We start from the raw sequence: 23,064 nt of genomic DNA on the forward strand, positions 1-23,064 counted from the left end.
TGGTGGACAATGGTTATGACATCACATGTGTGACACGCTGTTACCTCCTGGGAGTTCTATTTGAGCAGTGCTGCTCTCTGATTGGCTGAAACCTAAAAAGCTTTTTAACATATTCTGCATGACTGTTACCTAAGGGATTTTTTTTTTTTAGCATTTTTTAAATAAAATGACAATACTCCATGTGGGTGTGTTATATTTGTTTATACTCAGTATTTGTAAAATCATTTGCTGTCAGGGCATGCTTGGAGTTGTAGTTTTGGGGCGGGGGGGGGGGGGGGGGGGAGACCACCAAAGATAAGGCAATGTGGGCTTTGAAAAACGCCACAGATACATTGTGTTTAGTCCCAGCCTAAGCCTAGGAACAGACACAATTTTTGTTTGAGGTTTGTTTGGTAAAAAATAAAAATAAACACACCACAACAACTGCGTCCTCATTTCTATTCTCCCAAGACGCCATCTTTGTGTAATTTTTACCAAAACCACTGGAGGAAATTTATCAAAACCTGTAAAGAGGAAAAGTGGTTGCCCATAGCAACCAGATAGTTTCTTTCATTTTTATGTGGTGGGCAGGAGAGAGTAATTAAGTCTAGGGTGTTGTAGTGGTAGTGTAGGGTCTGTTGGTATTAACCCTAAGATGTCATGATGCCAGGGCGAGGTTTCCTTAGTGTTAATAGTCCTACTGCCAACCGTCCCAGAAACGGTAGGGAGAATAACGGAATATCCACAACAGATTTTATGAATAAACTGAAGAACTTTACTTGAAGATTTTATACAACAGTCTTCAAACATAACAGTCTCTCTAGAGTGAACCGGGATACAGGTTCCTCACAGGTTGTGCTGGGACTCTGAAGCAATGAGCTTTGATGCTAGCCACTGTGCTACTAATTATAATATTTTAGCTGGTAGTAGTCACACAGGATTAGGTAGTTTGAGCTTTGGTAACTCACGTTTTAGTGGCTGCTGGATCTTAGGCTTTGGCCTAGCTGACTTGAATTGATGCTGATGAGATTTGTGCTGCTTGATAGTCCGGAACTAAGAGAGGCAAGAGCTAAGAGAGTGAATTGATTGACTACAGCCCCTTATATATTAAGGAGGCTGGACAAAGCTCATTGGCCGGCAAACCTGGAAGTCCTGACCCAGGAACTCTGGGTACATCACATGACCCTGTAAGGTCCTTAAACCATAGTACAATCATAATTAAAGGCACGTGACCTGCTAAGGTCCTATACATAATATTTCCTATACATTAAATAAATATATATGAAAACATTTTACATGAGGCGACTAGGGGTAAGCCCTGCAAGAGTGCCCTATGAGAGTGAAGGAACTCTGGCTGAGGGGACTTTAGACAGGGACAGGACCAAGTCCTGTACCGGGACACCACATTTAAAAATGAAAAGTGAAAGAAGCGATCTGATTGGTTGCTATGGGCAACTGGTCAATTTTCCTCTGCACAAGTTTTCATACATGTCCCCCAATGTGTATTACTATTATGATAATAGACTTACCTCCCAACCGTCCCGGATCTGACGTGCTTCTGTGATTTCCTGTGATGCACGGAGCCTCAGTGTGATCACTACTCACAGTACAGAGCGAAGCCCCAGGAGATCATGGAGTGTCTGCTCTATCATGTCATCTCCCCTGAGCTAAGAGGAAGCACACATTGGTCCTGCAGCCTGGGAAAGGCACCTGCATCAACCAATCAGAGGCTTCCTGTTACAGGGGGCAGGGGGAGATGCTGCAGATGGATCAGCTACTTATCCCCTAAAGTAAATTTTTTTCTTATTCAAAATCTTTATTAATTTTCAATAAACAAAAAAACAATAACAAGGCACGACAGTGACAGAGGCACAAGGTGTTAAGCATGGTCTCAATGCAAGATAAAAAAACGGAATAAGTCATAAAGACCGTGCATGGCAGAAAGTGCGGTCAGCACTAGGGAGTCCGTTACTCGCGCAACAGACAGGAAGGACATCATGTCAAAGCAATCAGTATACTCAACAAGGAACACCAACTTAGAATATGTAATAACCACATCAATGCTAAAGCGGCAAGGTTCAGAAGGGAAAGAATAGAGGGATATAGATAAAAAGTGAAGAACAGAAAAATAAGAGGGTATGTAAAACACAGAAACAGGCAGACATGACAACATACAGAGACAAGGGTCTTACAGACAGACAAGAAACAACAAGGGAAGTAGGGCGGGAAGGTTACCAAGACAGACGAGAGAAAGCGTAGCCAAAAAAGGGTCATGGCGTCACAGAGGATCCCAAGGCCAATAGGTCACAGTACTCGGAGGTAGACTAGAAGGATGACCAATCATACCACGTTTTGGTACATCTTTCATTTTCTGCAGGGGTCAAGGCAATTAACTCCTCCATGTGCTGAAAATAATTCACCTCTGCAAGCCATTCCCCAACAGTCGGGGGCGTGGAAGACCTCCATTTACGGGGAATAACTGACTTAGCAGCCTGCAGAAAATAGCGTAAGAGAGATTTCCGGAAGGAAGTAGCAGAAATGTCAAACATGAAGAGCAGGACTGCCTCAGGGGAATCCGGAACAGTCACACCGGTGATATCGTGAGTGATAGAGCGTACTGAAGTCCAGAATGGACGCAGTGAGGACAACCCCACCAGATGTGCAACATCGTATCAGTCGCTTGTCCACAACGCCAACAAAGGTCAGAGACTGACGGGTACCATCGATGCAACTGCTCCGGAGTTCTATACCAGCAGGAGAGTATTTTGTAGTTCGTCTCTTGTGATCTGTTAGGTATGATTGACTTATGTGAAAGGTGAAAGCATTTCTGCCATTGCTCCGGGGAGAACTGAGAGCCGAGGTCCGCCTCCCAAGCGCTACAGAAGGAGGGCAAAGAAGAGGTGTGTTGAGTAAGCAACAATCTGTACAGAAACCCTATGGTGTGGGGGGGCAAGGAGGGGGCCATGCAAAGTCCCTCAAAGGGAGTTAACTCCCGATGCAGGTGGGCCGAGCGTGACACCGAAGAGTAGAAATGTTTTAGTTGTATGTATTCAAAAGGCTCACGGGGATGGGGAGGTTCAACTGGACGTATGTCAGCAAGGGGCAATAAGCCCTCAGAAGACAACACGTGAAAAAAACGGAGTGGGTCAGATTTGGAGCTCCCCACAGCTTTAAGAGTTTTTAAATGATCTTAATACCAACACATGGGGACTTCATTTTACTCATAATATCTTTCACAATAATGCAGAATTCCTAGATGTTGTCGTATTTCATGACGAAGCCAATAGACTAAGCACTCGCACTTTTTTCAAGGAGGTAGATAGCAATAACTATTTGGACTTTTCTAGCTCCCATTACAAAAAATGGATTTCTAACATCCCGTAAGGTCAGTTCAAGCGAATTAGACAGAACTGCTCTTCTTTGGAAGATTTCAAACTCCAGAGCAACACTCTTAAAACTCGCTTTAAAGCGAAGAAATATCCTAAGGCCATTATAGAGTCGGCATACAAGAAGGCCAGCTTACAGACACAAGCCGAATGTCTGTCTAAAACAACACGCAACAATTCCAAAAACTATGACTGGTCCTCCAATTTTATTACCACCTTCACACGGGAACATACGCAGGTTAAGGAAATTCTATCCAAACACTGGTCGATCCTATTAAAAGATCCCTACCTATGTGACATTCTACCCCACAAACCCTCGGTCACTTTTAGACGTGGGCGCACTCTACGCAATATAGTTGCCCCTAGCAGACTAAGAGCTGCTACTTCTGGCCAGACTTATAATTTTTTGACCAGTATAGGTAGCTATCAATGTGGCATCACAAGATGTAAATGTTGTGCCAGTATTAATAATCGCTTTAAAAAATTCACGTCCACCAAAACAGGCGAGCATTTTAATATCAAAACCTTTTTAAACTGTTCCTCTCAATATGTGATATATCTACTGGAATGCCCTTGCAAACTCCAATATGTGGGCCGTACCATCCGTTGCCTACGGGAAAGAATTAACAAACATCGTAGCAACACCGTTCATGGTTTCTTGCTACACAGTGTCTCCAGACACCTGCTTCAGGTACACAAGCAAGATTTCCGATGCATTACGGTTACACCTATTGAAGGCATCTCAAAAGAGGACCCGCAAAGATTCAGTACATTGAGGAAAAGAGAGAACTTTTGGATCTATAAACTCAAAACTCTTGGACCCGGAGGCCTTAATGAACTTATTTAATGCTCCCTGTAATCCTCACCAATATTATTATTATCTGTCCACAGGGTTATCTGTTTCTCTTGTATCAATTACTCAATATTTGTTATATATACTTTTGGTCCAATATTTACTCACTAATTTATCGAGTGTTTACATTTTAACATATTTTGCATCTTATTTACCGTGTGCTTCTATGTGGTTTTACTAACATCCCAACACTGCGTATTTATAATGGGTTTGTTTACTCCATATCTCTAAATTTTATATTTATGACATTTATATTTATATTGATTTCCCTTATGTTAATATTGATTTTATATCCATGAATTTTATACATATATAGATTTATATCCATATTTATAATATTTACATTTATATCTTTACTTTCATTTTATATCAATTTTTTTACCGTATTTTCCTATATACTGTTATTCTTTTATCTAATTTACCATAGACATTTGGGCTTCTGCTTTATATGTCACACTCTTTTCGACGAGGTTGTTGGTGATTTATTGCCCCCTTATGTCCGGTTTTATTATCATTATATTAAAACCCTCTTATCTATTTTATTCTACACTTCTATGTGTATACTTGTCATAGACAGCTATGGTTCTGTTACCACTCATATATTCTTACATTTTGGTTATGTTACCCCTATGCCCTGATTTATTATGGCTCTCTAGACACGCTTCATCTGATAATCATGGGTCTATGATCCATTCCTATTAATCTCCCTTTTCCTCTCCCCCTCCTTATTCCCCCCCCCCCCCCTCTTTTTCTTTACATTTTATTATTTCTGGCAGTCCATTTGCAACTGCTGTAGGCCCTTAACTTTTAGCCCACCCCTATGAGTGTTTTTCTAGTTCTAATCGCGCTGCCTATTTATCATGTTCCGCCCCTTTTGTCACGGGGTAGGGCTAGTAACTCCGACCTTCGTAAATGACGGCCTTGCTTCCATTCATAGCAACGCGTCCCTAACAACCAGCAGGGACGCGTCGCTTCCTGCAAACAGCGCGGCAGTGCCAGCTGATTGGCCGAACCGCGCAGTCCGCTGATGGGTCAATGCAGCTGTACGTCGCTGATTGGCTCTATCCCCCCGCCTCCCATGTGGTTAGCGACGCGTCCCTAGCAATCATCTCGGGATGAGTGCTGCCGTTATCTGCACTTATTTATGTCGCTGCTTCAATGCAGCATCACAGAACATCCACCCCTTTAGCCTACCATGGTTCACACTATACAATTGTACATCCTTTCCTTACTATATTTTCATGTTTTTATGATTGTTGATTCTATGCTAGGTGTGTAAGGGCAACACCTGTAGTGACCTTTGACCATTCTAGCCACGCCCACTTTGCGTTTTTGGCGCCTGTTCACATTGTATTTAAACTTGCCATGTGTCCTATGTATGTTATGCTGATCTGATGAAGAGGGGTTTACCCTCGAAACACATCATCTTGTCCATTTTATTGTTTTTTTTAAATAAAATGTCCTGCTGAGGACTTTCCTATTACCTTTGGCATCCGCCTCATCTGTCTACAAGAGTCTGCAGCGCCATACCTGAGGGTTTTTTCCTGCTCTACTTCTAATATTGACTCCCAGGACGACTTGTTTCCTCCTGCAACCCATCGGCATAGCAGCGACTCGCACTACAGTACCCAGATTATATCGTGGGTGATATGCTTTTTTGCATAGATCTCAAGGATCTTTCATCTATAACCCATTGCCTCCGGTGTTTTTGAGCTAGCAGCGCCTGGATTATCGTTGGTCCTTCTTCCTCTACCTCCTCGCAAAGTAAGATTAAGGTCACCACATAAGACAACAGTGCCCCTAAGTAGCGGGAGAGCAACATCAATAAAGTCAAGCAAAAAGGGGATCTGTTGGAGATTCGGGCAGTAGACATTAAGAATCGTGAATTCGTGTGCCCTAATATTTAAAGAAAAGATAAAGTAACGTGCATCCGGGGCAAACGTACAGTTCAGAACCTGATGGGGAAGAGACTTGTGAATGGTGATCGCCACCCCACAGGATCTGGACAGAGGATTGTCAGCACAGAACCAGGAGGTGTAGTGTGGATGTTTGAGAGAGGATGTGTGGCCTACCTTAAAATGTGTCTCTTGAAAACATACCAGATGAGCCCGTTGCTTGTGACAATGGTGAAGGATCTGAGCCCTTTTTTCCGGGGTGTTGAGACCTTTGGCATTAAAAGAAATAATCTTAAGATCTGCCATGAGAAACTCCGAGAAACCGAGAGAAAACAAAAAACCAGAGTTAGTACAGGAATGAGGTGCTATTATAGGGGGTCAGATAAAAAAAAAAGGGGGGGGGGAAACAAAACACAGGGATAAGACAAGGGTGAAAAACAAAAAGGAGCAACACAAAAGGAGAACAAGTACACAACAAGAGCAGCAAACACCTACACAAGACAGACCAACAAAACAAGAGAGAAGAGAAAGAAGAAAAGAAAAGAAAAAAGAGGGGTAACGAAATAAGCAGTAGACAGACAGAGATAAGAGACTACTGCTGCGGAAACTAACAAGAACAATAAGTAGTAAAGGAGGGAAGAAGTCCCAAGGACCAGATCGTCCCCAGGAGCCCTATACCTATAGGGGGTTAAAGTTAGTCAGGTAGCGAGAGAGACAGAACCCACTACACTGCTGAATATGTAACAGTAGCTGAAACGAGCCCAAAAGTGCTAGAGGACAATGAAAATGAGTCAGATGAAAATGTGGAAAAACATACAAAAAGCACAATTAGAGGCACTGGGGAGAGAATAGTGACATTACAGTTTCTAATACAATAACCCCAAATCCCCAAATGGCAACTATCAGTAGCACCAGAAGATAACATTAATAAAAATTAGCAATCAACTGCTAAATAGCACATTTCTAGTGGAAAGATCAAGTGGGAGGTTGCGAGGCCCTACGAGAAGCAGCAGCCACCGAGGGCAGCTGCGACTGTCGAGACTGAGGGGCCACTCGGGGTCCGCGAGAGTCTCTAGGAGGGAGTCCAGAGCGAGGGGCTCTCGCCGGAGGTGAAGCAGGGGGCGGGACTGGCCGTTGGAACGGAGGGGAATGCAACATAGGCCATTTCGGAAGCACCACCTCAGGTAAATCCAGGGCTTGGAGAAAGCTGGGAAGATCCTCCGGAGAGCGCAGGGACACCACGCACCCCCTATTGCACACTGTGAGGGAGAAAGGAAAACCCCAGCGGTACGGAAAGTCCCTGTCACGCAGGACCTGCAGAAGGGGCTTAAGAGCAGCTCGTTGGGCCAGTGTATGGCGTGAGAGATCGGGGTACAACTGGACAGGGACGTCCTTGTAGGTGATCTGTCGACGTCTTCTCGCACGTCGCAAAATGTCCTCCTTCAGGGCATAAAAGTGTATCCGGCAGATTACGTCTCTTGGATTGCGGTCGTCAGAGCTCGGTGGGCGCAGAGCTCTATGTGCTCGGTCCATCTCTATGTGCGCCTCAGGAGGCCTGTCTAGGAGGTCATTGAAAATAGCAGGAAGGGCCTCCCACAGCTCCCCAGATGACACCGCCTCTGGCAAACCACGGATTCTGATGTTGTTCCTGCGGCTACGATTTTCAATATCATCCAAGTGTTGCTGAAGATGGAACAATTGGTCAGTGTGGCCACTCACTACAGCCTGCAAAGCCTGAAGGGAGGTTAAAGTAGAGTCCTGTGCCGCCTCCACGGTCTCCACCCTGGCGGACACAGAGGAAAGTTCTGAACGTAGTTGTGCAAATTCTTGCTTGCATTCGAGGACCACCTGTCGGGTCAGTGTAGAGATATCATCTTTAGTTGGGAGAGACTTACCAACGACTGTAGGTCGGCCAGAGTGATAGGAGCAGAGGCCGCAATGGCAGGAGGCACTACCACATCACAATGCATAAGGAGCGGAAAAGTGGTGGGGTGGCATCCAAGCTGCAGGCTACCTCCTGGTGTGTGGGAGGCAGTTGAGGGCCAGGAGGGGGCGAGGGTGATGGCCCCTGGCTGGAAGGAGCAGAGGCCGGAGGGGAGGCAGCTAGTGCAGACCCTGCAGGAGATGATGAGGCAGAATGTGAGCCAGCAGCCCAGGAAGAGCCAGACACCCATGGGGGGGAAGGTGACCCAGCTGCCAGGCCAGCAAGTTATAGAGATGGTGACGGTAGGAAGGCAGGAGGTACTTGGGGAGACCCTGGGGGAGAAGCCCCCTCGGGTCTCAGGAGAGGGACATCCAGATGCAGCATAGCCGTAGTGCCCCTCCAGGAGGGTGGGGATGGGCCTAGTGGAGGCTGTAGGTGAGGTACCGTGGGGGTTAACAGGCTATCCCCTGTGAGCAAGTCCAATGTGGGGGGACCGCTGACAGGAAGCACCTCCATGGCTGGGGGTCTCTCAGGGGTTCCTCTTACCTGGCTCCGTGAGGGTCCAGGCTCTAGACCGCACACCAGCAGAGTGGGAGCCACGTCAGGAAGGTGGGCCTGCTGCGTGCCGCCATCTTGCTGTCTGGGAGAGCCGGAGGGCTGGAGAGCAGGGGCAGGAGCCGTAGGACGCAGCACTTCAGAAGGGATGGCCGGAGGAGCACCGGAACGCTCCGGAGGTGAGCAGTGATGATCCCGAGGGCGGGCGCACTCCTCTTCAGTGCGGCCTTGTATCAGAGCCGTGGCTGCCGGAGGGGCCGTGCGTGTACCGCTCCGCTGTTCCAAGATGGCGCCGGGCATCAGAGCAGGCAGCGGGGTCCCCGTGCGGGAGGGCTGGGCCCGGGTAAAGTAAGTGTTGAGAGACATGGGAAGTGGTGGGGGGATGCCAGAGACCTTCTTCTTTTTGTTCCTCGATCTATTTCCCATAGGCACGGCACAAGAAGGGCAAAAATAGCTAACGGCAGGCAGGAGCTCCTCAGCAGCACGTCCTCATACAACCATGGCTAGACACGCCCCCGTAAAGTAAATTTTTTAATGGGCGAGAACACACCCAAAATCTGTCCCAACAAAACTTTGCTTTGCATCCTGCCATTTCTCCCAACTGTTCTTTTTCTACCTGCTTGTAAGGCATGCCTACACTAACTTTTTAATTCCTTAACCCCTTGATGACCCAGGGTTTTTCCATTTTTGCACTTTCATTTTTTCCTCCTTACCTTTAAAAAACCATAACTCTTTCAATTTTGCACCTAAAAATCCATATCATGGCTTATTTTTTGCGCCACCAATTCTACTTTGTAATGACATCAGTCATTTTATGCAAAAATCTACAGAGAAACTGAAAAAAAATTCAGTGTGCAACAAAATTGAAGAAAAACCCCAATTTTGTTACTTTTGGGGGCTTCCGTTTCTAGGCAGTACATTTTTCGGTAAAAATGACACTTTCTCTTTATTCTGTAGGTTCATACGGTTAAAATGATACCCTACTTATATAGGTTTGATTTTATTGTACTTCTGGAAAAAATCATAACTACATGCAGGAAAATTTATATGTTTAAAAATGTCATGTTCTGACCCCTATAACTTTTTTTTATTTTTCTGTGTATGGGACGGTATGAGGGCTCATTTTTTGCATCGTGATCTGAAGTTTTTAGCGGTACCATTTTTGTAATGATTGGACTTTTTGATCGCTTTTTTGCCGGCGATCGCGAGCAGCTCCCTGAGCTAACCGGCATTAGTTTACTTTCACTTTAGATGCAGCATTCAACTTTGAACGCCGCGTCTAAAGGGTTAATAGCGTGCGGTACCGCGATCACTGCCGTGCGCTATTAGCCACGGGTCCTGGCCATTGCTAGGTGCCAGGCCCGACCCGCTATGACGAGGGGCCACGCCGTGGCCCCACGTTATAGAATGGGAGCTAACCCAAGGCATACATGTATGCCATGGGTCGGAAAGGGGTTAAAGGGGTACTCCGCCCCTAGAAATCTTATCCCCTATTAACGCATGCCTACACTCACTTCCTAATTCCTAAAAGGGGTATTTAATTTTTCATTTTCACGGACCACTGTTCCAAAAATCTGTCAAACACCTGTGGGGCGTAAATGCTCACTGCTCCCCTTATTACATTCCGTGAGGGGTTTAGTTTCCAAAATGGAGTCACATGTGGGGGGGGGTCCATTGTTCTGGCACTATGGGGGCTTTGTAGACACACGAGGCCTTCAATTCCGGACAAATTTTCTCTCCAAAATCCCAATGGCGCTCCCTTCCTTCTGAGCAGTGTAGTACGCCCGCAGAGCACTTTACATCCACATATGGGGCATGCTCTTACTCAGAAGAAATGGGGTTACAAATTTTGGGGGGCTTTTTTTTCCCATTTTCCCTTGTGGGAATGAAAAATTTAGGTTAACACCAGCATTTTTGTTAAAATTTTTTTTTTTTAATTTTCTTATCCAACTTTAATGAAAAATTGTCAAGCACCCGTGGGGTGTTAAAACTCACTATACCCCTTAATATGTTTCGTGAGGGGTGTAGTTTCCAAAATGGGGTCACACGTGGGTATTTATTTATTTATTTTTCGTTTATGTCAGAACCACTATAAAATCAGCCACCCCTGTGCAAATCACCAATTTAGGCCTCAAATGTACATAGTACACTCTAACTCTTGAGCCTTGTTGTGTGTCGGCAGAGCATTTTACGCCCTCTCAGGAGAAATTGTGTTACAAATTTTGAGGGTCTTTTTTTCCTTTTACCTCTTGTGAAAATAAAAAGTATGGGGCAACACCAGCATGTTAGTGTAAAAATGTTAATTTTTTTACACATACAGGCTGGTGTAGACCCCAACTTTTCCTTTTCATAAGGGGTAAAAGGAGAAAAACATGTGTGTGTGAGTGTGTGTGTGTGTGTGTGTGGCGGGGGGGGGGGGGGCAAACCTCCAGCAGTTGCAAAACTACAACTCCCAGCATGCACTGACAGACAGTGCATGCTGGGAGTTGTACTTTTGCAACATCTGGAGGCACACTGGTTGGAAAACCTTCAGTTAGGTTCTGTTACCTAACTCAGTATTTTCCAACCAGTGTGCCTCCAGCTGTGGCAAAATTGCAACTCTCAACATGTACTGATCTGCACAGTGATCTCCAAACTGTATCCCTCTAAATCTTGCAATACTAAATATCCCAGCATGCCCAAACAGCTGTCTGGGCATGCTGGGAATTGTAGTTTTGCAACATCTGAAGGGCTACAGTTTAGAGACCACTGTATAGTGGTCTTCTAACTGTAGCCCTCCATATGTTGCTAGGCAACAACTCACTGGCTTCCATAGCATCGCGCACCAGGGAGATGCACCAGGGAGCCATATCTCATCGCTGCCCGCCCGGTAAGTGACCTCTGGCGCCGATGACCACCAGTTTCCTCACTCTTCCAGGACAAAAGTCGGTGGACAGAGCGGGGAACCGAACTCTAACTCCCCCACCCTCGAACTGCTATTGGTCAGTCGTCTCTGACCGACCAATAGCAGGAATAGGAGGGGTGGCACCCCTGCCACCTTACTCCTATGCCTTCAGAGGGATCGGGGGTGTCTTAGACACCCCCGATCCTCTTATTTTCCCGGTCACTGGAGACCCGTATGACCCGGAATCGCCGCAGATCGCCGGTCTGAATTGAACTGATTGCTGACATGGGGGGGGGGGTTTCTCAGGACCCCCCAGGGGTTTGCACGTGATGCCTGCTGAGGCATGCTTTGGACACTTAAAAAAAAAATTCACAATTTTTCACAGACAGAAATAAAATAAATGAGTCAAACAAGTCAAAGAACGGTTTAAAAACAGGGGAACTTTATTATTTATTAAAATGTTTGTGTAGGGATTTATGTAACCTTCCATCACTCACAAAGAGCGTACAGTAACTAACTCAGGACAGGAAAAACCTCCAGAGGGGAGGAAACCTGTAGGGAATCCATGGCTACTGTATTGCCCTTCCTCTGGGCATACTAAAGGAGGTTACCTCTAGAATTTGGGCAAAGTGTCTGTGTATGTGCGTGATTCGAGGGTTTATGCCTTCATCCAACTTCTTGCTGTAAGTCCGGAAATATGTGCCTTATTACAACGTCTTGATAGTCCGGAAATGCTACTCCACATCCTGGAAATAGTGCATCTAAGATAGGAAAACAAAAGAGAGATTATTTACATGTTTATTATAGAAATGCACATGGAACTGCACTAAAGACCTTTTGGACACAACAATGTGACACTTACCAATCACAGTGATGTATTCAACTTCACATTCCCGCGTGCCTACAGTGTCCAGCATCGGCCCCTCACTGATGAAGAATGAGCAGGAGCTGTGTTATTTCTGCTCAGTGCTGCTCTCTGGTGGACAATGGTTATGACATCACATGTGTAACACGCTGTAACCTCCTGGGAGTTCTATTTGAGCAGTGCTGCTCTCTGATTGGCTGAAACCTAAAAAGCTTTTTAACATATTCTGCATGACTGTTACCTAAGGGATTTTTTTTTTTTTAGCATTTTTTAAATAAAATGACACTACTCCCTATGGGTGTGTTATATTTGTTTATACTCAGTATTTGTAATATCATTTGCTGTCAGGGCATGCTTGGAGTTGTAGTTTTGCAACAGCTGGACAGACGTCTGTCGGAAGGGGGGGGGGGGGGAGACCACCAAAGATAAGGCAATGTGGGCTTTGAAAAACGCCACAGATACATTGTGTTTAGTCCCAGCCTAAGCCTAGGAACAGACACAATTTTTGTTTGAGGTTTATTTGGTAAAAAATAAAAATAAACACACCACAACAACTGCGTCCTCATTTCTATTCTCCCAAGACGCCATCTTTGTGTAATTTTTGCCAAAACCACTGGAGGAAATTTATCAAAACCTGTAAAGAGGAAAAGTGGCTGCCCATAGCAACCAGATAGTTTCTTTCATTTTTATGTGGTGGGCAGGAGAGAGTAATTGTGTCTAGGGTGTTGTAGTGGTAGTGTAGGGTCTGTTGGTATTAACCCTAAGATGTCATGATGCCAGGGCGAGGTTTCCTTAGTGTTAATAGTCCTACCGCCAACCGTCCCAGAAACGGTAGGGAGAATAACGGAATATCCACAGCAGATTTTATGAATAAACTGAAGAACTTTACTTGAAGATTTTATACAATAGTCTTCAAACATAACAGTCTCTCAAAAGTGAACAGGGATACAGGTTCCTCACAGGTGGTGCTGGGACTCTGAAGCAATGAGCTTTGATGCTAGCCACTGTGCTACTAATTATAATATTTTAGCTGGTAGTAGTCACACAGGATTACGTAGTTTGAGCTTTGGTAACTCACGTTTTAGTGGCTGCTGGATCTTAGGCTTTGGCCTAGCTGACTTGAATTGATGCTGATGAGATTTGTGCTGCTTGATAGTCCGGAACTAAGAGAGGCAAGAGCTAAGAGAGTGAATTGATTGACTACAGCCCCTTATATATTAAGGAGGCTGGACAAAGCTCATTGGCCGGCAAACCTGTAAGTCCTGTCCCAGGGAACTCTGGGTACATCACATGAACCTGTAAGGTCCTTAAACCATAGTACAATCATAATTAAAGGCACGTGACCTGCTAAGGTCCTATACATAATATTTCCTATACATTAAATATATATATATGAACACAATTTACATGAGGCGACCAGGGGTAAGCCCTGCAAGAGTGCCCTATGAGAGTGAAGGAACTCTGGCTGAGGGGACTTTAGACAGGGACAGGACCAAGTCCTGTACCGGGACACCACATTTAAAAATGAAAAGTGAAAGAAGCGATCTGATTGGTTGCTATGGGCAACTGGTCAATTTTCCTCTGCACAAGTTTTCATACATGTCCCCCAATGTGTATTACTATTATCATAATAGACTTACCTCCCAACCGTCCCGGATCTGACGTGTCCTGCTTCTGTGATTTCCTGTGATGCACGGAGCCTCAGTGTGATCACTACTCACAGTACAGAGCAAAGCCCCAGGAGATCTTGGAGTGTCTGCTCTATCATGTCATCAATGCAAGATAAAAAAACAGAATAAGTCATAAAGACCGTGCATGGCAGAAAGTGCGGTCAGCACTAGGGAGTCCGTTACTCGTGCAACAGACAGGAAGGACATCATGTCAAAGCAATCAGTATACTCAACAAGGAACACCAACTTAGAATATGTAATAACCACATCAATGCTAAAGCGGCAAGGTTCAGAAGGGAAAGAATAGAGGGATATAGATAAAAAGTGAAGAACAGAAAAATAAGAGGGTATGTAAAACACAGAAACAGGCAGACATGACAACATACAGAGACAAGGATCTTACAGACAGACAAGAAACAACAAGGGAAGTAGGGCGGGAAGGTTACCAAGACAGACGAGAGAAAGCGTAGCCAAAAAAGGGTCATGGCGTCACAGAGGATCCCAAGGCCAATAGGTCACGGTACTCGGAGGTAGACTGGAAGGATGACCAATCATACCTCGTTTTGGTACATCTTTCATTTTCTGCAGGGGTCAAGGCAATTAACTCCTCCATGTGCTGAAAATAATTCACCTCTGCAAGCCATTCCCCAACAGTCGGGGGCGTGGAAGACCTCCATTTACGGGGAATAACTGACTTAGCAGCCTGCAGAAAATAGCGTAAGAGAGATTTCCGGAAGGAAGTAGCAGAAATGTCAAACATGAAGAGCAGGACTGCCTCAGGGGAATCCGGAACAGTCACACCGGTGATATCGTGAGTGATAGAGCGTACTGAAGTCCAGAATGGACGCAGTGAGGGACAACCCCACCAGATGTGCAACATCGTATCAGTCGCTTGTCCACAACGCCAACAAAGGTCAGAGACTGACGGGTACCATCGATGCAACTGCTCCGGAGTACTATACCAGCAGGAGAGTATTTTGTAGTTCGTCTCTTGTGATCTGTTAGGTATGATTGACTTATGTGAAAGGTGAAAGCATTTCTGCCATTGCTTCGGGGAGAACTGAGAGCCGAGGTCCGCCTCCCAAGCGCTACAGAAGGAGGGCAAAGAAGAGGTGTGTTGAGTAAGCAACAATCTGTACAGAAACCCTATGGTGTGGGGAGGGGGGGGGGGGGCAAGGAGGGGGCCATGCAAAGTCCCTCAAAGGGAGTTAACTCCCGATGCAGGTGGGCAGAGCGTGACACCGAAGAGTAGAAATGTTTTAGTTGTATGTATTCAAAAGGCTTACGGGGATGGGGAGGTTCAACTGGACGTATGTCAGCAAGGGGCAATAAGCCCTCAGAAGACAACACGTGAAAAAAACGGAGTGGGTCAGATTTGGAGCTCCCCACAGCTGGAAGAGTTTTTAAATTATCTTAATACCAACACATGGGGACTTCATTTTACTCATAATAACTTTCACAATAATGCAGAATTCCTAGATGTTGTCGTATTTCATGACGAAGCCAATAGACTAAGCACTCGCACTTTTTTCAAGGAGGTAGATAGCAATAGCTATTTGGAATTTTCTAGCTCCCATTACAAAAAATGGATTTCTAACATCCCGTAAGGTCAGTTCAAGCGAATTAGACGGAACTGCTCTTCTTTGGAAGATTTCAAACTACAGAGCAACACTCTTAAAACTCGCTTTAAAGCGAAGAAATATCCTAAGGCCATTATAGAGTCGGCATACAAGAAGGCCAGCTTACAGACACAAGCCGAATGTCTGTCTAAAACAACACGCAACAATTCCAAAAACTATGACTGGTCCTCCAATTTTATTACCACCTTCACACGGGAACATACGCAGGTTAAGGAAATTCTATCCAAACACTGGTCGATCCTATTAAAAGATCCCTACCTATGTGACATTCTACCCCACAAACCCTCGGTCACTTTTAGACGTGGGCGCACTCTACGCAATATAGTCGCCCCTAGCAGACTAAGAGCTGCTACTTCTGGCCAGACTAATAATTTTTTGACCAGTATAGGTAGCTATCAATGTGACATCACAAGATGTAAATGTTGTGCCAGTATTAATAATCGCTTTAAAAAATTCACGTCCACCAAAACAGGCGAGCATTTTAATATCAAAACCTTTTTAAACTGTTCCTCTCAATATGTGATATATCTACTGGAATGCCCTTGCAAACTCCAATATGTGGGCCGTACCATCCGTTGCCTACGGGAAAGAATTAACAAACATCGTAGCAACACCGTTCATGGTTTCTTGCTACACAGTGTCTCCAGACACCTGCTTCAGGTACACAAGCAAGATTTCCGATGCATTACGGTTACACCTATTGAAGGCATCTCAAAAGAGGACCCGCAAAGATTCAGTACATTGAGGAAAAGAGAGAACTTTTGGATCTATAAACTCAAAACTCTTGCACCCGGAGGCCTTAATGAACTTATTGAATGCTCCCTGTAATCCTCACCAATATTATTATTATCTGTCCACAGGGTTATCTGTTTCTCTTGTATCAATTACTCAATATTTGTTATATATACTTTTGGTCCAATATTTACTCACTAATTTATCGAGTGTTTACATTTTAACATATTTTGCATCTTATTTACCGTGTGCTTCTATGTGGTTTTACTAACATCCCAACACTGCGTATTTATAATGGGTTTGTTTACTCCATATCTCTAAATTTTATATTTATGACATTTATATTTATATTGATTTCCCTTATGTTAATATTGATTTTATATCCATGAATTTTATACATATATAGATTTATATCCATATTTATAATATTTACATTTATATCTTTACTTTCATTTTATATCAATTTTTTTTACCGTATTTTCCTATATACTGTTATTCTTTTATCTAATTTACCATAGACATTTGGGCTTCTGCTTTATATGTCACACTCTTTTCGACGAGGTTGTTGGTGATTTATTGCCCCCTTACGTCCGGTTTTATTATCATTATATTAAAACCCTCTTATCTATTTTATTCTACACTTCTATGTGTATACTTGTCATAGACAGCTATGGTTCTGTTACCACTCATATATTCTTACATTTTGGTTATGTTACCCCTATGCCCTGATTTATTATGGCTCTCTAGACACGCTTCATCTGATAATCATGGGTCTATGATCCATTCCTATTAATCTCCCTTTTCCTCTCCCCCTCTTGTTCTTTACATTTTATTATTTCTGGCAGTCCATTTGCAACTGCTGTAGGCCCTTAACTTTTAGCCCACCCCTATGAGTGTTTTTCTAGTTCTAATCGCGCTGCCTATTTATCATGTACCGCCCCTTTTGTCACGGGGTAGGGCTAGTAACTCCGACCTTCGTAAATGACGGCCTCGCTTCCATCGTCCCATTCATAGCAACGCGTCCCTAACAACCAGCAGGGACGCGTCGCTTCCTGCAAACAGCGCGGCAATGCCAGCTAATTGGCCGGACCGCGCAGTCCGCTGATGGGTCAATGCAGCTGTACGTCGCTGATTGGCTCTATCCCCCCGCCTCCCATGTGGTTAGCGACGCGTCCCTAGCAATCATCTCGGGATGAGCGCTGCCGTTATCTGCACTTATATATGTCGCTGCTTCAATGCAGCATCACAGAACATCCACCCCTTTAGCCTACCATGGTTCACACTATACAATTGTACATCCTTTCCTTACTATATTTTCATGTTTTTATGATTGTTGATTCTATGCTAGGTGTGTAAAGGCAACACCTGTAGTGACCTTTGACCATTCTAGCCACGCCCACTTTGCGTTTTTGGCGCCTGTTCACATTGTATTTAAACTTGCCATGTGTCCTATGTATGTTATGCTGATCTGATGAAGAGGGGTTTACCCTCGAAACGCGTCATCTTGTCCATTTTATTGTTTTTTTTTAAATAAAATGTCCTGCTGAGGTCTTTCCTATTACCTTTGGCATCCGCCTCATCTGTCTACAAGAGTCTGCAGCGCCATACCTGAGGGTTTTTTCCTGCTCTACTTCTAATATCGACTCCCAGGACGACTTGTTTCCTCCTGCAACCCATCGGCATAGCAGCGACTCGCACTACAGTACCCAGATTATATCGTGGTTTTTTTTTGCATAGATCTCAAAGATCTTTCATCTATAACCCATTGCCTCCTGTGTTTTTGAGCTAGCAGCGCCTGGATTATCAGTGGTCCTTCTTCCTCTACCTCCTCGCAAAGTAAGATTAAGGTCACCACATAAGACAACAGTGCCCCTAAGTAGCGGGAGAGCAACATCAATAAAGTCAAGCAAAAAGGGGATCTGTTGGAGATTCGGGCAGTAGACATTAAGAATCGTGAATTCGTGTCCCCCAATACTTAAAGAAAAGATAAAGTAACGTGCATCCGGGGCAATCGTACAGTTCAGAACCTGATGGGGAAGAGACTTGTGAATGGCGATCGCCACCCCACAGGATCTGGACAGAGGATTGTCAGCACATAACCAGGAGGTGTAGTGTGGATGTTTGAGAGAGGGTGTGTGGCCTACCTTAAAATGTGTCAGATGAGCCCGTTGCTTGTGACAATGGTGAAGGATCTGAGCCCTTTTTTCCGGGGTGTTGAGACCTTTGGCATTAAAAGAAATAATCTTGAGATCTGCCATGAGAAACTCAGAGAAACCGAGAGTAAACAAAAAACCAGAGTTAGTACAGGAATGAGGTGCTATTATAGGGGGTAAGATAAAAAAAAAGGGGGGGGGGGAAACAAAACACAGGGATAAGACAAGGGGGAAAAACAAAAAGGAGCAACACAAAAGGAGAACAAGTACACAACAAGAGCAGCAAACACCTACACAAGACAGACCAACAAAACAAGAGAGAAGAGAAAGAAGAAAAGAAAAGAAAAAAGAGGGGTAACGAAATAAGCAGTAGACAGACAGAGAGAAGAGACTACTGCTGCAGAAACTAACAAGAACAATAAGTAGTAAAGGAGGGAAGAAGTCCCAAGGACCAGATCGTCCCCAGGAGCCCTATACCTATAGGGGGGGGGTAAAGTTAGTCAGGTAGCGAGAGAGACAGAACCCACTACACTGCTGAATATGTAACAGTAGCTGAAAAGAGCCCAAAAGTGCTAGAGGACAATGAAAATGAGTCACATGAAAAGGGGGAAAAACATACAAAAAGCACAATTAGAGGCACTGGGGAGAGAATAGTGACATTACAGTTTCTAATACAATAATCCCAAATCCCCAAATGGCAACTATCAGTAGCACCAGAAGATAACATTAATAAAAATGAGCAATCAACTGCTAAATAGCACATTTCTAGTGGAAAGATCAAGTGGGAGGTTGCGAGGCCCTACGAGAAGCAGCAGCCACCGAGGGTAGCTGCGACTGGCGAGACTGAGGGGTCACTCGGGGTCCGCGAGAGTCTCTAGGAGGGAGTCCAGAGCGAGGGGCTCTCGCCGGAGGTGAAGTAGGAGGCGGGACTGGCCGTTGAAACGGAGGGGAATGCAACATAGGCCATTCCGGAAGCACCACCTCAGGTAAATCCAGGGCTTGGAGAAAGCTGGGAAGATCCTCCGGAGAGCGCAGGGACACCACGCGCCCCCTATTGCGCACTGTGAGGGAGAAAGGAAAACCCCAGCGGTACGGAAAGTCCCTGTCACGCAGGACCTGCAGAAGGGGCTTAAGAGCAGCTCGTTGGGCCAGTGTATGGCGTGAGAGATCGGGGTACAACTGGACAGGGACGTCCTTGTAGGTGATCTGTCGACGTCTTCTCGCACGTCGCAAAATGTCCTCCTTCAGGGCATAAAAGTGTATCCGGCAGATTACGTCTCTTGGATTGCGGTCGTCAGAGCTCGGTGGGTGCAGAGCTCTATGTGCTCGGTTCATCTCTATGTGCGCCTCAGGAGGCCTGTCTAGGAGGTCATTGAAAATAGCAGGAAGGGCCTCCCACAGCTCCCCAGATGACACCGCCTCTGGCAAACCACGGATTCTGATGTTGTTCCTGCGGCTACGATTTCCAATATCATCCAAGTGTTGCTGAAGATGGAACAATTGGTCAGTGTGGCCACTCACTACAGCCTGCAAAGCCTGAAGGGAGGTTAAAGTAGAATCCTGTGCCGCCTCCACGGTCTCCACCCTGGCGGACACAGAGGAAAGTTCTGAACGTAGTTGTGCAAATTCTTGCTTGCATTCGAGGACCACCTGTCGGGTCAGTGTAGAGATATCATCTTTAGTTGGGAGAGACTGTACCAACGACTGTAGGTCAGCCAGAGTGATAGGAGCAGAGGCCGCAATGGCAGGAGGCACTACCACATCACAATGTATAAAGAGCGGAAAAGTGGTGGGGTGGCATCCAAGCTGCAGGCTACCTCCTGGTGTGTGGGAGGCAGTTGAGGGCCAGGAGGGGGCGAGGGTGATGGCCCCTGGCTGGAAGGTGCAGAGGCCGGAGGGGAGGCAGCTAGTGCAGACCCTGCAGCAGACGATGAGGCAGAATGTGAGCCAGCAGCCCAGGAAGAGCCAGACACCCATGGGGGGGAAGGTGACCCAGCTGCCAGGCCAGCAGGTAATAGAGATGGTGGCGGTAGGAAGGCAGGAGGTACTTGGGGAGACCCTGGGGGAGAAGCCCCCTCGGGTCTCAGGAGAGGGACATCCAGATGCAGCATAGCCGTAGTGCCCCTCCAGGAGGGTAGGGATGGGCCAGTGGCGTTGCGACCCGGGTGCGGGGGGTGCGGCCCGCACCGGGTGACACCAACCTAATGGGGTGACACCAAGATGCTCCGCAGCACCCACCCCTCCCCCGCTACACAGACACCCCCCATCTGTGCCCGACCGGCCTCCCATCCGTCAGCACCCCCCCCCCCCCCCGCTGTGTGTGCGGTGCGCCCTTCCGTCCGTCAGCAACCCCCCCTCTTTCACCTGCACTGTGCGCCCGTCCGTCATCACATCCCCTCGCCGTCACAAGCACTGTGCCCGGCCTCCGCTCCCACGTCTGCGCCGGCCTGACGTCACACTGCATGGCCGCGCAGGAGGACGTCAGTTACATCACTCGCAGGGCGCCAGGTGAGAAGGAGCGCTGCGCTGGATGGGTGAGTGTGTGTGTCTGTCTCTCTGTCTGTGTGTGTGTGTGACTGTGTGTGTGTGTGACTGTGTGTGTATGTGACTCTGTGTGTGTGTGTGTGTGACTGTGTGTATATGTGACTGTGTGTGTGTGTGACTGTGTGTGTATGTGACTGTGTGTGTGTGACTGTGTGTGTATGTGACTGTGTGTGTGTGACTGTGTGTGTATGTGACTCTGTGTGTGTGTGTATGTGACTGTGTGTGTATGTGACTCTGTGTGTGTGTGTGTGTGACTGTGTGTATATGTGACTGTGTGTGTGTGACTGTGTGTGTATGTGACTGTGTGTGTATGTGACTGTGTGTGTGTGACTGTGTGTGTATGTGACTCTGTGTGTGTGTGACTGTGTGTATATGTGACTGTGTGTGACTGTGTGTGTGTGTGTGACTGTGTGTGTATGTGACTCTGTGTGTCTGTCTGTGAGTGTGTGTCTATCTGACTGTGTGTGTTTGTGTGTGTGTGTGTGTCTCTCTGTGTTGTATGTGGTTTTTTTGTGTGTGTGTGTGTGTGTGTGGTGGGGGTGGGGGGGGGGGGGGGTTGAACCAGCGATCTAATGTGGGGAGACTTTGACCCATTGTGGGGAACCTGCGGCCTAATGTGGGGAAACTACTACCAAGTGTGCGGAGTCTATGCTACCTAATGTGGGAAATCTGTGCTACCTTATGTGGGGAGTCTATGCTACCTTATGTGGGGAGTCTATGCTACCTTATGTGGGTAATCTGTGCTACCAAATGTGGGGAATCTATGCTTCCTAATGTGGGGAAACTGCTACATAATGTGGGGAATCTGTGCTACCTAATGTGGGGAAATTGCTACCTAATGTGGGGTAACTGGTACCTACCTAATGTGGGGGAACTGGTACCACATGTGGGGAATCTATGCTGCCTAATGTGGGGAAAAGATGCTACCTAATGTGGGGAAACTGCTACCTACCTAATGTGGGGGAACTGCTGCCTACCTAATGCTCCCCCCCTGGCAGTAGCACCCTCATCATCCACCAGCAACACCCACCCCCCAGCAGCAGCACCTCCATCAGCAGATCTTGGTGGTGGATGATGGCGGTGCTCCTGCCAGGAGGATGATCCTGCCGATGGATGATGGGGGTGGTACTGCCAGGGGGGATGGCCAGTAGCACCCTCATCATCCTCCAGCAACACCCCCCAGTAGTAGCACCCCCATCATCCACTAGCAACACCACCAATACCCCCCCTCCCGTGGTAATAGCATCAGCTAACGGATGTTGAGGGGTGTTACTGCGGTTGTGGTATTATATTCAGAGGGTGCACTGTATGGCAATGTTATTCATAGGGCGCAGTTTGTGGTAGTATTATATTCAGAGGGCTCAGTGTGTGGTAGTATTATATACAGAGAGTGCAGTTTGTGGTAGTATTAAATTCAGAGGGTGCAGTTTGTGGTAGTATTATATTTAGAGGGCGCAGTTTGTGGTAGTATTATATTCATAGGGCGCAGTTTGTGGTAGTATTATATTCAGAGGGCACAGTTTGTGGTAGTATTATTAGAGATGAGCGAACTTACAGTAAATTCGATTTGTCTCGAACTTCTCGGCTCGGCAGTTGATGACTTATCCTGCGTAAATTAGTTCAGCTTTCCGGTGCTCCGGTGGGCTGGAAAAGGTGGATACAGTCCTAGGAAAGAGTCTCCTAGGACTGTATCCACCTTTTCCAGCCCACGGGAGCACCTGAAAGCTGAACTAATTTATGCAGGAAAAGTCAGCAACTGCCGAGCCGAGAAGTTCGTGACGAATCGAATTTACTGTAGTTCGCTCATCTCTAAGTATTATATTCAGAGGGTGCAGTGGGTGGTAGTATTATATTCAGGGGTACAGTATGTGGCAGATTTATATTCAGAGGGTACACTATGTGGCAGATTTATATTCAGGGGGCGCAGTTTGTGGTAGTATTATATTCAGAGGGCGTAGTGGGTGGTAGTATTATATTCAGAGGG

At 46.1% G+C, this 23,064-nt stretch overlaps 1 long non-coding RNA gene across 1 annotated transcript; it reads right to left on the reverse strand.

Annotated features, from left to right (window-relative positions):
- Positions 1-11,895: 11,895 nt before the first annotated feature.
- On the reverse strand, positions 11,896-12,433 carry LOC130296995 (uncharacterized). Its single transcript, XR_008849354.1, has 2 exons — positions 12,339-12,433; positions 11,896-12,237 (listed from the first exon to the last, which is right to left on the reverse strand). It is a non-coding gene; the product is annotated as an uncharacterized LOC130296995 (long non-coding RNA).
- Between the last annotated feature and the right edge of the window lie 10,631 nt (positions 12,434-23,064).

The sequence above is a fragment of the Hyla sarda genome, chromosome 12, assembly GCF_029499605.1.
Source record: "Hyla sarda isolate aHylSar1 chromosome 12, aHylSar1.hap1, whole genome shotgun sequence".
Taxonomy (NCBI): Eukaryota; Metazoa; Chordata; class Amphibia; order Anura; family Hylidae; genus Hyla; species Hyla sarda.